Here is a 19,034-nt window from a genome sequence, read left to right on the forward strand (position 1 = left end):
TACTGCAATTATATAGGGCCCTGGTGATTGTGGTATTGTGTACAGTTTTGGTCTCTTTACCTAAGGAAGGATATACTTGCCATAGAGGGAGCCCAAGTAACATTCACACCACACAAGTGCCAGGCAATGACTATCTCCAGCAAGCGAGATTCTAATCACCGCCCCTTGACATTCAACGGCATTACCATTACCGAATCTCCCACCATCAATACCCTGGGGGTCACCATTGACCAGAAACTTAACTGGACCAGCCACATAAATACTGTGGCTACAAGAGCAGGTCAGAGGCTGTGTATTCTGTGGTGAGTGTCTCACCTCCTGATGCCCCAAAGCCTTTCCACCATCTACAAGGCACAAGTAAGGAGTGTGGTGGAATACTTTCCACTTGCCTGGATAAGTGCAGCTCCAACAACACTCAAGAAGCTTGACTCCATCCAGGACAAAGCAGCCCACTTGATTGGCACCCCATCCACCACTTTAAACATTCACTCCCTGCACTACTGGCGTACCGTGGCTGCAGTGTGTACCATCTATAAGATGCATTGCAGCAACTCACCAAGGCTTCTTCGGCAGCACTTCCCAAACCCACGACCTCTACCACCTAGAAGACAGCAGGCACATGGAACACCATCACCTCCAAGTTCCCCTCGAACTTACACACTATCCTGACTTGGAAATATATCACCGTTTCTTCGTCATCGCTGGGTCAAAATCGTGGAACTCTGTCCCTAACAGCACTGTGGGAGTACCTTCACCACATGGACTGCAGCGGTTCAAGAAGGCGGCTCACCACCACCTTCTCAAGGGCAATTAGGGATGGGCAATAAATGCTGGCCTTGCCAGTAACGCCCACATCCCATGAACGAATATAAAAAAAATATTGACTGCACTTCAAAAAGTACTTTATTGGGTGTAAAACGCATTAGGACATCCTGGCCTAGAAATTCAGTGGCGCCCCATTTGAGGCGCCAGCCTCGCCTGGGCGCCGGAAGTACCGCCCCAGAAGTAGTCGCGGCCGCCCGCCACAAATTCAGTTTGAGCGCCCCAGAGGGAAGTGCGGTGCTACTTGAGGCGCCCCGCATCCCTCTTGGGGCGCTGCAGCTGAAGATCGCAGCGTAACGTGCCGCAGTGCCACATGCTGCGGCACGGCGCGCTGCGGTACTGCAGGCCTTCCTCCCCTTCTTAAAGGGGAGGGGCCTGCTGCAGCGCGGGCGACAATCGCGAGTGCCGGCAAAAGAGCCCGGCACCAAGAAGAAGTGCCGGGCTCTTGGGACACAGCTGGCACTCCGCGGGGGGCGGGGGCTCAGGAGGCCGGGGACGGCAGCGCCCAGAGGTGCTGGCAGGCGGCCAGCAAAAAAAATGGCCGCCCCGCACCTCAGCGCCTCTACTGCCGCAGGAAGGCCCCCCTGAACCAGTCGTAAATAGCGACCGGCGTTAAAGCAGGGGGTGCTATTAAATTTTGCGATCGGGGCGGGGCGCTGCGCACACCGATGACATCATCGGTAGCGGCGCAGCGCTAACGGCTAGCGCCGCCATTAGCGCACCGCTAAATTTAGCGGGAGGCGTGGGCAATGGCATCCAACCCACTAAGTGCCCTCCTAACGCTCTAATGGGTGGCGCAGCCCACTGAATTTCTAGGCCCCTGAGTTTGTGAAAGGCGCTATATAAATGCAAGTCTTTCTTTGTGCTGAGATATTCTTTTAGGAGACACCTTTAAAATGGTAATGTGAGTGTAGCTGTTCACGCTTATGGCGTGGAACTTCACCCACTGAAAATGTGGATTTGGAGGACAGTCGGCCACACAAGATTTTTCCATCCATTAAAATGAATGCATGGAAAATGCTGTGGGGCCAGTTGATTTCTGTGCCGGAAGTCTCTGTATACACTCCCATCGGATGCAACTCTGCGCTGAGAGTGCAAATTCTGTGTAGCTATATTTTGGATTCATCCCATTTTTTTTTCACTGGCCTGTCTGCAAATTTCTCAAATGAGCATGCTGGAATATAATTGCATTCAATTTTTTTTAGTGTAAATTGATTATGTAGAATTTTTTGATAGTGTAGAACGATTGCGGCGGCAAATGAAACTGGAGAGAAAGAGTTTGTATGAATACCTGTGGAACTATAACCTTTAATGGGTCAGCAGCTTCCAGAGAGGAGGGGAGGAAATTAGAAAAAGGAAATATAGAGGTGTAGCTGGGTCTCCTTTCCAGATGGTTATGTCAGGGCACAGATTCTTTGCACTTGCGTAATTTATTCTGGATCTGAAGCTTGTTGAATCTGCTGGTGTGTCAATAAAGTAAATCAGAAGCTCGAAGGACAAGTGCACCTTCTGCTCATTTTTTCTCTCTCTTACTCACATGTCACACATACACACGCCCGCACGTCAAGCAGCAAGCTCACTTGTCTGAACAAGGTGCCATGTATATCACACATTATGACAGGTCTGTACCATTTTATGTAAACAGGGTTTTCTCTTTGCCCATCTACAGCATAAGCACATTGATTTTCTTGCCTGGCAAGTCAATGGGGTTAATTTTTTTCTTCAACACATAAGCGGTAATCCTCCGGAGCCCATTATAGAACCCAGCCATTTTTCATTTCATTGATTTCAGAATGCTGGTGAATAGAACACTTCTGATGAAAGGCCATTGACCTCAAACGCTGGGGGTGATTTTAACCGTCTTCACTCAGCAGAAACCTGGCGGGTGGGCAGTTAAAATCGCCCTGGCTCTTACTTGTCCGAAAGCCACCATGATCGCAACATCTGCAATTTTAACCTGCTCTCCTGAGCAGGCAGCAAGGACACACACCCAGGGCCAACAGGGTCCTTCTTTACATATGCATGTTGCAGCCCGATGATATCAGTGAGACCCGACTGTAATTTTAACTCAGACCTGAGTGAGGAAATCCACCTGGAGTTAAATTCGGGGCTGCTACCTCTCTTTCTCTCTCCATAGATGCTGCCTGACTGGCTGAGTGTTTGCAGCGTTTTCTGTTTTTATAACAGATCACCGTTCCACTTTGCGCCGCCAATGTCACATGCTTCCAGGTCTGGTTATAGAATGGGCAAATAGACAATCAAGCTCCCTCAACTTTGACCAAACAAACCTTGCTTAAGTGCAACATTAAAGAAAGCCCCTAACTCTATCAGTATCATTTTTATTTGTTTCCCACGCCAGCAATCTGAGCAAGTGAGACATTTTAATAGAAATTAATGCTGAGTTGTAGACAGATTTGTATTGTGGATTTTTACGCAGAAGAAACTGGGTTTAGACTGCCAATTTCTTTTGAGCTTTTCCAATTTTCACCTCTTGTCTCCTAACTCACACTGGGTATGCTGAGGCAGCTCAATGGTCACTTGACCTTTAATCATAGTCCCATTCTGCTTGTGAGAGCCTAGACAGTTTTCACCATGGAGGGCATCACAGCCACGTCTGATCCTGTCCTTGTTCAATGTCAGTGAAATGCACAAGTCCCACCAGAGGTCACTGGATAGAAAATAGGAGCAAACTACCCCAGGGTCAGTGAAATCAAATGTATTGCCCATTTCCAACGCTACTCATCCTCGTGCTACTCCAGCTGAAACCATCTAACTCGGAATGTGAATTGAGCCGTGGGCCTATGGTTTGCATATTAAGCAGGTAAGTTTGTAATTCAGTGTGGTATAGTTACGCCATGAGACCTAAATTTATATTCAGCTTGAGGTTTCCTTCATTCATAATTATATCCCTAGATCTCTTTACCGATCTAGGCTAAAGAACTTTTGTATGTCTTAATGAGGAAACCATCAGGCGAAAATATGTTTATTATAATCAAGGATGAGTTTGTTCTGTGTCTCACTGGCCACTGGACTGAACAAGCCGATGGGTTTTTGATAAAGCAACCCTATCTTGCTGGGGCTTACAATTCCCGAAACAACAACAACTTGCATTTATATAGTGCCATAATATAGTAAAACATCCCAAGGCACTTCACGTAATAAGACAAAAATTGACACTGAGCCAAAGAAGGAGATGTTAGGGCAGGTGACTAAAATCTTGTTCAAAGAGGTAGGTTTTAAGAAGCATTTTAAAGAAGGAGAGAGAGGTGGGGTGAATTTCAGAGCTTAGGGCCTAGACAACTGAAGGCACGGCCACTGATGGTGGGGCGAAGGGAGTGTGGGATGCACTAGAGGCCAGAATTGGAGTAACGCAGAGTTGTTGGAGGGTTGTAGGGCTGTAGAAGGTTACAGAGATAGGGAAGGATGGGGCCATGAGGGGATTTGAACATGAGGATGAGAATTTTAAAATCGAGATGTTGTTGAGCCAGGAGCCAATGTAGGTCAGCCAGCACAGGGGTGGTGAGTGAATGGGACTTGGTGCGGGTTAGGATATGGGCAGCAGGGTTTTAGATATGCTCAAGTTTATGTAGGGTGGAAGATGGGGGGCCAGCCAAGAGAGCATTGGATTACTTGATCCTGGAGATAGCAAAAAGCATGGATGAAGGCTTCAGCAGAAGATAAGTTGAAGCAGGGATGGGATCTTACGTTGGTGGAAATAGGTGGTCTTTGCGAAAGAAAGGATACGGGGTCAAAAGCTCAGCTCATTAGCAACTATAGCGTTGAGGTTACGAACAGTCTAATTCAGTGTGAGACAGTGTTCAGGGAGAGGGATGGAATCTGTAAGATTCGCAAAATTGAACATTGTCCTATAAGGGTCTATTGGCAGAAGAGGCCTTAATTTTAAAGACTGTTTTAAAAGAAGCCCAGACAAAGGGGCATACAAAATGGCTGCCAGACCCCGTGGCCAGCTTTTCGGGACACTTTAAAATGGTTCCTGCAGTCCCCAGACAGCCTTTGTGGATTCAGCCCACAGTAAGTTCTGGAAGGCCGTTTCGGAGAAAACGAAACCAGACAGAACCACATACATATGGATTGGATGCAGATCCAGTCAGATCGGCCTGTAGATAAAGGCCATCTATATGTTTACCCAGACAAAGGGAAGCAGTTTTATATTCATAGGGGGCGCATCAAAGACCCATTAAAGACATCAAGAAGACATTCAAAACAATACAAGGTCATTCCAGACCAGAGATGGCCATTACCGGCCATCCCAAAGTAGTTTAAAACATAATAACTACCCCGTTGTGATACCAGCCCGCCAAAAGTTAAACAAAGACTAACCTTGATTTGGCGGGAGATAAAGGCCTCTTTTGAGAAGTATATCTGGGAGACCCGGGGTAGCGATCGTTGTCCTGAGAAAGATCGAGGTGCTGAGGAGGTTCACAGGATCCGGGGCTTCAGCTGGGCTTCTACATTGGTACGGAGTTCAAGCGGAGACGACGGAGGATCAAGGTTCGAGATGGGAGGTCAAGCCAGCATCTAGCCCCGGGGTAACTGTTGGGAGATCATCGACCAACCCCGGGACGCTGACAAGTATAGGTGAAACCTATATGAAACCTATATGAAGCCCAGCTGAAGCCCCGGATCCTGTGAACCTCCTCAGCACCTCGATCTTTCTCAGGACAACGATCGCTACCCCGGGTCTCCCAGATATACTTCTCAAAAGAGGCCTTTATCTCCCGCCAAATCAAGGTTAGTCTTTGTTTAACTTTTGGCGGGCTGGTATCACAACGGGGTAGTTATTATGTTTTAAACTACTTTGGGATGGCCGGTAATGGCCATCTCTGGTCTGGAATGACCTTGTATTGTTTTGAATGTCTTCTTGATGTCTTTAATGGGTCTTTGATGCTCCCCCTATGAATATAAAACTGCTTCGTGTGACGAAGCCCATACGAAAATGATAAAACAGTTGGTCTCTCCCCGCACCGACTTCCAGGCCAGCTGACATCCAGCCTGTCTGTGACCTTCACCTCGAGGAAGAAGAGAGAGTGTCGCAGCCCGCAGCGCTGACCACGTGGAGACAGGATGCCTGAAAGGATCAAAACGCAGACCTGTTTCAAAACTCTATACTTTCCAACTGGATTGGTGAGCATGTTTCTGGCCCCTCACAATCTGATCTAGATAGGCTTAGGGGGTGGGCATTTAAAGGCGTAATTTTAACAATGAGTTGTTGTCCCTCGATGTTCCGTGTGTTTCCCCATTTCGTGATGACTTTTGTAAAGTATAATATGCCTGTATATATCTTAGCCAGTACTGCATTATGATTTGTTTTTCCCTCCCGTGTACCTTATTGGCTTGCAGTTTGATCTGTTCCTTTATGCAATAAAGTTTCATTTCGTTTTCATTAAACCTGGGCTATAGAGTTTTCTCTGCATTGTAGTTCCTGCCTCAAATTCCAGTGTCTAGAACCTAAGGGGCGAGTGGGTTGAACCGCTCAAGGTTTTACTGTGCAAGAGAGAGAGGCCTCTAGAGAGAGAAACCTCTGCGATCTAAAACCCCTTACAGAAAATGGCGACCGTGGCAGGACACTGGCAGCAGGATTGCAATGTATTAGACCCAGGTTTGAATGGTTGAAATGTTATGGATGAGAGGATAGTGGATTATGTTTTTGGCAAGGTAAATCTCACTAAGCAGTGGATTTCCGATCTCTTACTGGATGGGTGTCCGGTAGACGCAGCCATCAGGTGGACAGAGAGCAAAGAACATAAAAAGTCAGTGGAAAAGGCAGTGTGGCTGATGTGCTACAAGAAACAAGTCCAGATTTTGGACAGAGTCGTTGCAGCACAGGCAGCCAAGGTCACTACCCAGGCAGCAGAAATAGAGGAAAAGGCCATGGGTGGGGAAAAACTCATCACAGTGCTTCACGCGCTGAATCAGGAACGCCAAGTTGTAGCCAGCCAACACCAGGCTAGAATAGAGTACCTGGAATGCCAGGTTACTGAGGCAAAGATCCATGAAGCGAGAGTACAAGAGAAAAACGCCCGCCTCGCACAACAGCTAAGAGTGCAGGAGGAGAGAGTAGTGGAGGTTAAGGCAGCTTACAAGCTGTCACTTGAGCACGGGTTTGAGAGCGCAGACCATGGCCCCTGCCAAATGACCATAGAAGACCTAAGAACGGCCTTGGTTAAGGCAAAAGGCATGGTATGCCTCGTAAGCCCAAAAGCAAGTCACACAGACTTTTTGCAGGAATCCAAAAACCCGATTCCGTGTGAAGTAGTTGTGGCACCAGCCACTGAACCCTCAGCCCCGCCAAGCTATAGTGAGGCTTGGCCCAAAGGGGAGGTGGTGAAAGAAAGGGTATCCGAGGTGGAGCAGGAGGAGGAACAACCCCTGGTAGTAAAGCCGGAGCCGGCACCAATGTGTCCTACTCGGCACCAGAGGTCCGGTCCCACTGCCGCAAATGGCGCAGACGGACCCCACATGAACCAGCTCGTGGTGCCCCACGGTGCCCAGCAACTCAGAGCGATGATTAGCCACCTCCCAAAACTTTCCGAGAAGGGAGATCCCTCAGTCCATTTCAGGGAGGTAGAGGAGACAGCCGCCATCAATGATTGTGATGATCTTGAACAGTCAAAGATGTTGCTCTTCTCCCTGGATAGCACAATCCTTCAGTGCCTCTCAGACGGGAGTAAGAGTGGACGGACAGGATATGTGGAACTCGGGGACGAGGTCTTGGAGGTTCTGGGAGTGGACGACGGTAATCCGTTCCTCCATGTGGAAGGGACTGTGCAGCTAACTGGAGAACCCCCACGGGTTTTCGCAGAAAGGCTGTGGCCAGTGTATCGGCGCAGTTGTCCATGCCTGAACGGGTTGGAATGAGCGCCGAACAGCGGGTTCATTGGCTCCGTTGCTTGGTTGCCAACAGCTTGCCCCAGATACGGGCCCTAGCCAAATCGTGGTTTGACCTCCAAGGTCCCGGTATCACGGAGGAGACAGTGCTCCGACAGCTTAACATTGCTTACAAGAATTGTAGAAGTCAGGAGACACCTCCCTCTAAGGGAAAAGTGCATGAGGCAAAGCCCGCAGCCCCAAGGAAGGAGTGGCGTCAGGAGGGGAATCGCCCTGCCCAAGCCAAGCTCAATTGTTACGGGTGTGGGAAGGATGGACAGTGGCGCAGGGACTGTAAAAATCCGTGGAAGAATAATAAGGGAAAAGCTACCGCAGCCCAAGCCCAAGCCCAGACCGCTTCCCCAGCACGAGTCCAGGTCCAAGACGCAGCCCCTGCCCCTGAAAGAGGAACTGGTGCAGCTATGGATCCCGCTGCGATAGAGTCAATTATAGAGACAATGCGGTCTCTTATGATAGAGCAGGGGAGGATAACTGTCGCCACTGGTCCTGTCGTTCCTGCAGCCCCGACCGCTGCACGCAAATGACTAGAGCCGGCGCAGCCCGTCTACCTGTGTGCACTGCGATATGATGTATGGAAAAGACCCATCGTGGAGATGGAGGTGGAGGAGGTGCAGGGGACCTATCTATTGGATACGGGGGCATCATGCAACGTGATCCACTCAGATAACCCTACCACCTCACCTCTGTCCACCGGGGTTCCATATATGCTATCGGGCTTCACAGGCGAAGAACAAGCTGGCGCATTTTCCATTCCCCTTTCCATTCGTTTAGGACCACTCCGCACCACGTGGAAGTGTACCCTAATGAAGTGGGAGACAGTGGGTGGAAAGGGGGTCCTTGGGTCCGATTTCTTGGTAGAACACGGGACCCTCGTGGATCTCAGAAATCATTGTCTCTGGGGAGCGAGTACGGGAGAGAAAGGAAAAGAGGGTTTCAAGGTGAAACCAAAGAAGGCACGGGTCGGTCGGCAGGAAACAAAATTCCTAGGTCTGACCATCCGCGCTGGGGAGAGAGCCATAGAAGAGGCTAGATGGGAGTTGGTGCAAGACCCACCGGTCCTCGCCACCAGCGTGGTGAAGTTGCCCCGACGCACTAAATGGTTTCACATCAACCAGTGCAAACTGTTTAAGCCGGGTGCAAAGGAGCCAACAACCGAGGCCAGGTCTGAGGGTAAAAATCCTCAGCCTGAGGCGTGCAATGAGTCACAGACCACACAGGCTGGAACCGCAGCCTGCATGAGGGGAGGAGCTATCCCGCCCACCTGGGAGGTTTCCCCATTGGCCTGGGACTCGGACGGGGAAGTGCCCGAACAGCTAGACCCCGCCCTAACACGATTCCAGAGGAGGTGGAGTCGGAGGACAGAGGTCCCGCCCTCGACTCAAGCTTAGGGGAGGTAGAACTTGGGGGCGGAGATTCTCCACCTGTAGGGGCAGGTAGGGAGAAGTCGTCTGCCACAGACCCAAAGCCCAAAGGGGCGGAGCCTGAGGGAAGGGAGCCGAAGCCGGCAGTCGTGGAGGAGCCACGGGCTGTGAGGGCTAAAGTCCCAACCACAGGTCCACTCGCTAAGGGAGCCTCGCCCAAGGCACCCTCTCGCAGGTCGTCTCGGACGCCTCAGCCAAGAAAAACTTGGCCAGATTCCCCCTACCCCAGCAGACACCGACTTGGCAAATCCCTGGAAAAACGCAGTCCCCAATTGGCAGCAAAAGCTGCGCGGGACCCAAGCTACAGGTCAATGCAGCCCCGCCACAGGGAGCGGTGAGCTGCAGTCCAAACAGGGATTAGGCAAGCTGCTCGGGGACGGGAGGCGTTGTACAAAAGTTAAGTTTAAGTTTAGTTAAGTTTAAGGTGTGTAATTTTTACAGTATTAGTGTGTATAAGTAATAGTTTTGGAATCTGCCCAGCATGTGTGTTGTTTGGATCGAGGTCGAAAGACCCGATCATGCCTTCACCTAGGCCAGAGTCTCTCGGGAGCCTGGCTGTATCGTTTAATTTGTTACAGGAACCAAAAGGATAATGAAGGGGATTCTCGTCGCGTTCACGGTGATCGGGTGTAGCCTGGCCTATCGTGGCTACACCAAGGACTCCATCGTGTATGGCTGTTCCGGGGACACAGCTCCCATCGCGACCGATGGGACGGGAAGACGGGACGTTGAAGAAACAGCCACCTATTTCCACGAACGGAGGTGGCCAGGATGGCTGGGGTCGAACTCTACAGAATACTCCAGCAAGTCGGGTTTCGCATACTGAGAGACTTCTCTAATGTGTCCCAGGGTGAGGATCATCGTGCCCAGAGTCAGTGTCACTGTCGGGAAGAAGATCTGTTTAGAATGCTACGGACATGTTCCTTTGGACAGATGGTGGTGGTTGCGCAAGTTGAGCAAAACCATGAAGAACTCCACGGTCGAGTGGGAGCGACTGGGAGTATAATATGCCTGTACATATCTTAGCCAGTACTGTATTATGATTTGTTTTTCCCTCCCATGTACCTTATTGGCTTGCAGTTTGATCTGTTCCTTTATGCAATAAAGTTTCATTTCGTTTTCATTAAACCTGGTCTATAGAGTTTTCTCTGCATTGTAGTTTCTGCCTCCATTCCAGTGTCTAGAACCTAAGGGGCGAGTGGGTCGAACCACTCAAGGTTTTACTGTGCAAGAGAGAGAGGCCTCTAGAGAGAGAAACCTCTGCAATCTAAAACCCCTTACAAATCGATGGCTAGGGAACAGAGTTTGTGGTAGGGCCAAAGACGATTGCTTCTTAAACCCTTCTTTCTCCAGAAATGCATCTAATTGCTCTTGAATCCATTTATACTGCTGGCTTCACTACTTCAATGCCCCTTCTTGGTAATTTACTACCCTTTGGGTGATAAAGTCTGCCTGGCTTCCCTTCATATTCCTAAATTCCTCATTTTTAATTTGTGTCCATGTCATTTGGACCCTTGAGCATAGTGGATGCCATGCCATCTCAATCTCTGATCTAATTTATATATTGTCAATAAGAAAATAATTAATTGCAATACAAAAATCATTAATAATTATAAACCATTGTTCTGGTGTAATGAGTTAAAGTCATAAGTGGGAGATATAGAAACAGCTCATTCAAAGACTGTAGCTCACTAGCAAAGCAGTCTCGAGTCTCCGTAGTCAAAAGTAGAGATCTAAGCAAAGCTCATATGCAGCCATATGGATTAAAGATTTGTCTCAGTGCTCAGCTAACTCTTAGTGAGTCATCCCCCACTCGTGTTAAAAATAATTGTCTCATCTTGGAAGACGAGGAGACAAACCTGAACTTTCACTGTCTGCCGGGCAGGATGTGAGTGCCCCCTACTGATAGACCTGGGCTCTAGAGAACCACAGTGTTGTAGAGGGCTTGTGATACCCCATTGCTCAAAATTGATGTCTTTATGCAAAATAAAATATGACTATGGTACATTGTATTTGAGAACACTGCTCTATTTTTGTTAAATGAGTTGAGAAAATTGCACTTTCAATCATTTTACAACCGTGACTTAAAAATTCATTTTCATTAAAATGATGAAAAATGTACTGATTTTGTATTCACTCCTTTTAGCATAGGCATCTGTGATTGCCTCTCATGTTGGTTCCAGTTCAACAGCAGAATAATTACATTTTTAGTTAAACAAATTGCAATATTTAGCTGAAGGTTAGGATATTTTGAGATATGTATTCTTCCAACTATTTAGATATTTTCCAATAACAAAAACTTGTTTTTTTACAGCACCTTTAACACAGAACAACTTCCCAAGGTGCTTCGCAGAGGTGTAATCCCAAAGATGCACACTGAACCAAAGAAGGAGATATTAGGAGAGGTGGCCAACAGCTTGGTCAAAGTGGTAGATTTCAAGGAAGGTCAGTCATAAAGGAGAAGATAGAGGTGGAAAGGGACAAGAGTTTAGGGAGGGAATTCCAGAGCATGGGGCCTAGGAGGCTGAAAGGCAGAGCTACCAATATTGGGATGAAGGGAGTGTGAATGCACAAGAGGCCAGAGTCAACAAACGGAGAGTTTGAAGATTTTTTGGGGGGCTGGGGGTGATTGTGGGTGTTGTAGTGCTCTCGAAGAGATAAGGAGCGGTGAGGCTATTCAGGGATTTAAACACAAAGATGAAAATTTTAAATCTGATCGAGACCGAGATCCAATGTAGGTCAGCAAGAATAGGGCTGATGGGTGAGCAGAACATGGTGCAGGACAGGCTGCAGAGATTTGGATGAGCTGAAGTTTCAGAGGGTAGAGGATGGGAGGTTGGCCAACAGAGTCTTGATATTGTTGAGTCTGGAGGTGACAATAGCATGGATGAGGGTTTTTGGTGGTGTTGGATGATGGACAAATGTTGGTCAGTACACCGGGAAGATTTCCTTGTTGTTCAATGAACATTGCTGTTTTATGTGCACTTGAACAGGCAGCCTTGGTTTAACGTCTTATCTGAAAAATGGCACGTCTGACAATCCAGCCCTCCTTCAGTGCAGCACCCCTAATTATGGTAAGCATTTAATACAGCCCTACATCAATCCTGAGATTAAAAGAAAGCCTGTGAATGGTGGGCAACACAAATAATATGCAAATGCACCGCAAGTCAGTCAGTGCCTGAAGGAAAGTGATAGGTTAACTTTGCTGAGTTTTTTTTCCTAATAATTTTGTGCTCATCATATGCTAGGGAATTCCAATGCCTCACATTGCAGGCATCCTGTATCAGCATCAAGCACTCCTAGGACAGATATAGCACAGCTAGGTTCAGGGTATAGCTTCCTCTGACCCAACCCCAACCCAAAATGTTAACTTATCTTGCTCTATTCAGATGCTGAGTAACTGTCCTTTGCATTTCCATCATTTTCTGGTTTTATTTCTTTTTCTATCTTACTATTAAACAACTAGTTCAAAAAACTTATTAGTACCTGCAGTTCCTGTTCTCATCTAGTCACAGATGATGCTGTTACCCTAAAGCCCAACAGAGAAGCACTGAACAGTGAGGAGGATAGTGATAGACTTCAAGAAGACATAGACAAGCTGGTGAAATGGGCGGACATGTGGCAGATGAAATTTAATGCAGAAAAGTGTGAAGTAATACATTTTGGTAGGAAGAATGAGGAGAGGTAATATAAACTAAAGGGTACAATCCTAAAGGGGTGCATGAACAGAGAGACCTGGGGCTATATGTGCACAAATTGTTGAAGGTGGCAGGGCAGGCTGAGAAAGCGGTTAAAAAACCATATGGGATCCTGGGCTTCATAAATAGAGGCATAGAGAACAAAAGCAAGAAGGTTATGATGAACCTTTATAAAACATTGGTTTGGCCTCAACTGGAGTATTGTGTCCAATTCTGGGCACCAGACTTTAGGAAGGATGTGAAGGCCTTAGAGAGGGTGCAGAAAAGATTTACAAGAATGGTTCCAGGGATGAGAGGCTTCAGTTACATGGATAGACTAGAGAAGCTGGGGATGTTCTTCTTAGAGCAGAGAAGGTTGAAAGGAAATTTGATTGAGGTGTTCAAAATCATGAGGGGTCTAGACAGAGTAGATAGAGAGAAACTGTTCCCATTGGCGGAAGGGCTGAGAACCAGAGGACACAGATTTAAGGTGATTGGCAGAAGAACCAAAGGTGACATGAGGAAAAACTTTTTTACTCAGCGAGTGGTTAAGATTTGGAATGCACTGCCTGAAAATGTGGTGGAGGCAGATTCAATCATGGATTTCAAAAGGGAATTGGATAAGTACCTGAAGGAAAAAAATTGCAGTGCTACGGGTAAAGGGCGGGGGAGTGGGACTGGCTGAAGTGCTCTTGCAGAAAGCTGGCATGGGCTCGACGGGCTGAATGGCCTCCTTCTGTGCAGTAACCATTCTACGCTTCTACGATTCTATGATCGGGCTTGTGTTTCGCAACCTTACATTTAAAGCAGCACATTTGAAGTCAGTGAACAGACGGCACAGTGTTAACAATATCTTAAGCTAAAATGTTTTCAACAGAAGATATTAAACGGCAATATTACTCAAGCCTGGTTACTGCAAGTCACACTAAAAGAGTGTCAGTGTGAGAACATGGATGCTGCAAGTGGTTCTGTGGCTGAGGGTGAGAGCCAAGAACCAAATGCACAGCAATCAAAAAGTGTGATCCCTTGCATTCATCACCTCTTTAATTACTGTGATTCCAGGCACACATGTTTTACTGAATGCAGCCTCAATAGAGAATTTAAAAGACCCCAGCTAATTAATAATGAACAATTTGATTATTTGTGTCTTGTTGGCCTCAGTGGCAGGTGTGATTTTTATTCTCCTCAATACAGGCTAATAGAGTTTTCAAAATTGATGCTTTAAGGAAGTAATTTTGCTTTAAGATCATGTATGTGTGTGACAAGGAGACAAATGGCCCCCACTAACTCTTATAATCTCCCATCTATGTGGCTTAAAAACTCTAAAAGGGATCAGTGAGTTGCATCTTTATCGTGAGTGATTACCATAATGCGCCTGGATAAAGCTTTGCGATTTCCATTCCGCTCCTTTGTGAGTTCTGTTCAGTAGCAGTTGAGAAACAGGACAGGCATTGCGAAACACATCGAGTGAAACAATGAGAGTGGGGTCTGATGCTTGAATGGCAGTAAATGAAAGAGTAGGAGAATTTCCAGCAGCGAAACAGTAAGGCTTTGTACAGAGGTGGAACCTTGAGGTCTTCATTACCAAAGTAGCCATCCAGAGCAACTGTACATTACATTCATATGTATTCTTCCCATGGCCTAGAAACGTTTAACTCTTTCGCAACTGTTCCGAAAGTAACTGAAAGAAACTCCTGAAATGCGGGCCCTTTTTTGAGGTGAAGTATATTAAATTTGCAGATAAGATTGGATTAGATTCGTATAGGAACAGCTTAAAGCCAGATTTTTTTTAGATTCCAGAGACTTCAGATAAATGATTGTGAAGGAGTTTGACATTGAAATCTTTCAGTTAAAAATATGTAATAAATAAAATAACCAGGTTGTCCTATCATCAATGGGTAATTCTTAAAGTTAGCTTGTGCAACTAAAAGACCCATAATTCATGAGCTCTATTAGACACTATTTTTCACAACAGGTGAACAGTAAAATCACTTTGTCCTACCATTTAACTAATATTTAAAATGTTAATTTATATTTTACTCAATATGTGCAGAAACAATGGCGCCGATTTTAGCCCTGTCCACTCGGCAGAAACAAAGCGAGCAGACAGTTAAAATTGTCATTGGGACTTAACCACTCCGCTCCAACTCCCTTCCTGCAGGTTCCAATTTTAATCTGCTCTTCTGAGCAGTCGAGATGGACATTCGTTGGAAGCTAGCTTCTTGAAATATGCAGATCGGGCTCCGATGACCTCCTCTTGATAGTTGCGACAGCAGCTTTGGGGTGTTTCTAAGCTCGGAAGAAGGTATAGAGAATAACCTTCAACACATTCATTCAAGACCAACAATGATGGAAACTTGCACTTGGATAACAACTTTAACATCTTGGCACTGAAATTAGGATCGGGAGTCTTAAAACTCCTGGTCGGCCTTTCATTCATATTCTGAAACTGCCTGTTCTCCACATCTCTTCGGACGTTTGGCTTAACCAAATCCAAGCGGCATCGTAGTCTTCGATCGAAGAACATCATGGCTGGAGTTTGGTTGGTAACCACATGTGTCGCATTCCGGTAGGCAAACAAGAAGTTGTCCACCTTGTGTTGTAGGGGTATATCTTCATTACACATTGCCTTGATAGCCTTCTTGAATGTTTGGACAAACCTCTCGGACAATCCATTAGTGGCTGGATGATATGGGGCAGATGTGTAATGCTTAACACCATTGTTCTTTAAGAACCTCCGGAACTCTTCAGACACAAACTGTGGTCCATTGTCAGAGCAAATCTGTTCAGGCAGCCCATTCCTGGTGAATATGGTTCATAAAACTGTGATAGTTTTTTCCGTGGTGGTTGAGGACATTTTTATTACCTCTGGCCACTTTGAATGTGCATCCACCGCAATTAAAAACATCGAGTCCATGAAGGGACCAGCAAAATCAATGTGCACCCTTTGCCATGGAGATGAGGGCCACTCCCATGGATGCAGAGGAGCTTGTGGTGGGGCGTTTTGGACCTTCTGGCATCCTGCACAGCTCTTGGTCATCTCTTCGATTTCTCTATCGATTCCCGGCCACCACACAAACGCTCTGGCTAAGTTCTTCATTTTTACCCCACCCAGATGACCCTCATGAAGCTCATTGAGCACTCTATCCGTCAACTTAGGTGGAATTACTACTCTGGATCCACACATCAAGGTTCCTCTGCACACTGACAACTGTTCTCTTCTCGGCGAGAATGCTGGCAGCAGTGGTTCGCCATGTGCTGGCCATCCCTTCACCGTTAAATCATAGACCCGTGATAGTGTCGGGTCATTCCGTGTTTCCTTTTCTATGTTTGCATTCATCACAGGGAGACATTCGACTATGGTCGAGTGGAATAACTCCATTGGATCCACTGCAAGGTCTTCTTCTTCCACCGTCGGCAACGGTAGACGTGACAATCCATCAGCATTTCCATGCTGTTTAGTTCCTTTGTACTCGATGTCATATTGGTGTGCCCCTAGGAAAAGGGACCATCTCTGCAGCCGTTGTGCTGTCATTATCGGTACGCCCTTCTGAGGGTTGAAAATGGAGACAAGAGGTTGATGATCGGTTAGTAGAGTAAATTTTTGACCGTGCAGATAGTGATTGAACTTCTTCACCCCCCACACTAGGCTGAGGGCCTCTCTGTCAATCTGGGCATAGTTACGCTTGGCAGAAGTTAACGAGCGTGACGCAAAAGCTATCGGCCTCTCTAAACCATCAAGGAATTTATGTGACAGTACTGCCCCAATGCCGTAGGGAGACGCATCACACGCCAGTCTGATCGGCAGTGCTGGGTTGTAGTGAGCCAATACTTCCCTTGAAGTGATTAAGTCCTTACTCTTCTGAAAAGCACGCTTACAATCATCGCTCCATTTCCATGCTACCCCCGTTCGTAGCAGGGCGTTCAGTGGGTGCAGAATTGTCGACAAATTCGGCAAAAACTTATGATAGTAATTCACCAATCCGAGGAATGACCTCAGTTGCGACACATTTTCAGGCGCTGGGGCCTTAACAACCGCTTCAATTTTTCCAGGGGACTTATGTAACCCCTCTTCATCAATCACGTGGCCACAATACGATATCTGTTTCTTAAAAAATTCGCAATTGGGGCGGTTGGCTCGCAGCCCATGTTCCCGTAGTCTAGTGAGCACCTGTTCTAGGTTGTTAAGGTGTTCACTGTCATCTTCACCTGTCACAAGGATGTCGTCCAAGTAACACTGAGTCCCCGGAATCCCTTGCAGGACTTGTTCCATCGCTCTTTGCCATATCGCCGGAGCCGATGCTACTCCGAATACCAATCGATGATACTGGTAAAGACCTTTGTGAGTTTTTATCGTGAGATACTTCCTAGAGGACTCTTCAACCTCCATCTGCAAATATACTTGTGCTAGGTCAATTTTTGTAAAATGCTTCCCTCCAGACAGTGAGGCGAAGATGTCTTCTATCCTTGGAAGAGGATATTGTACTGTGTGAAGGACTGGGTTCACCGTCACCTTGAAATCCCCACAGATGCGAATCTTCCTTGGCTCCCCGGACTTATTGCTTAATGTTTTCTTCATGACAGGAATGATGGGTGTCACCCACTCGCTCCAGTCGACCTTAAACAACACGCCCGCCTTCTCCAGATTCTCCAGCTCTGCCTCGACGGCTAGGCGAATTGCATATGGTACCGGTCTTGCTTTGAAAAACTTGGGAACTGCATTCTCTTCTATTTTTATCGAGGCGGTTACGCCTTTAAGCGTGCCCAGTTCTTGTTGAAATATCTCTTTGGCGTTAGCTAAGATTGTTGACAATCGTCCAGGAGTGACGTCTTCATCTTTTTTACCGTCCACCGTCATTGCATGAATGGAGTGCCAATCTAAGTTTATCTTCCTGATCCATTCCCATCCCAATAACGGTTGTCCACCATTTGGCAGTATGTAGAGATACAATTTCCGTATTTTCTTGCCGTTGTATTGGACAGGCACCCTTATTTTTCCTCTGGGGTATACTTTTTGCCCCGTATACGTCGTCAAGATGATGGATGTCTCTCTCGAGGGTATGTGTGAAAATAGCCGCTCGTAGTCTCGTCGATTCATGACGGTTAGCGCTGATCCTGTATCCACTTCCATTTTAACTTGGGACCCTGCTATCGTGAGGCTGACCCAAATGGTTCGGTGATCCTCTTTTGCGACTACATTGTGAAGTTTGAGACAGCTTAGTCTCCTGTTCCCGGATTCACTATCGCTCATCTGGTCTTCGGAACTACTGTCCGTCATCTTTTGTACTTTCTTGTACGGTTCCTTAGTAGCCTTTTTGTTGTCGCTGGTCTTCTTCCCAGACCTGCAAACTCGTGCAATGTGTCCCATCTTCCCGCATTGCCTGCATATTTTGTCTTTGGACCAGCAGTCCTTCTGGTCATGGTTAGTTCTGCCGCAGCGATAACATTTTGCAAATCCCCGTGTCATTTCGTGGGTGCCGTATTCCTGTGGTTTTTGTTGAATTTCTGCAGCTCCCCTGGCTGCTGCTTCATACGATACTGCCACGCTGAAAGCCTTATCTAGCGTCAGCTCTTTCTCTGCGAGTAACTTCTTCTGTGTTCCTTCACTCAGGAGTCCACAGACAAATTTGTCCCGTAGGGTATCTGCCAGTCCTGCTCCGAACTGGCAGTGCTTTGATAGCTTGCGTAGTTCCGTAAGATACTCAGCATTGCTCTCATCTTTGTGCTGAGTTCTCCTGTGGAATTTAAATGTTTCTGCTATCAACAGCGGTGCAGGGTTTAGGTGTTCCTGTAGGACAGCAACAATTTCGTTAAAACTCTTCGCCTTCGGTTTGGCTGGAGTAATCAGGTCCTGCAATAGGCCGTACGTTCTAGCGCCCATTAAGTTTAGCAATATCGATGCCTTTTTCTCCTCCGCTATTTCGTTTGCCTCAAAATATACCTCGACTCTTTCCACATATGTGGTCCAGTCCTCTATTGTATTATCAAAAGCAGTGATACAGCCAGTCTTCGGCATCTTGCAAATCTAAAATGGCGCCTCCCGCGCTTTGTCTTCTTCCCCGATTTAACAAAATGGCGCCTCCCGCGCTTTGCCTTCTTCCATGCTGTTGTTAGCGCTGCTTTCCACGGTTTCTTGCGCGTTTAATATTTTTTAAAATTATTTTCCCATCGTGAAGCGGACCCTCTGGGACACTTCCCTCCCTCT

Source organism: Somniosus microcephalus, chromosome 7 (genome assembly GCF_052327205.1).
Source record: "Somniosus microcephalus isolate GS21.2 chromosome 7, FLI_Smic_1.0, whole genome shotgun sequence".
In the NCBI taxonomy this organism is placed as follows: Eukaryota; Metazoa; Chordata; class Chondrichthyes; order Squaliformes; family Somniosidae; genus Somniosus; species Somniosus microcephalus.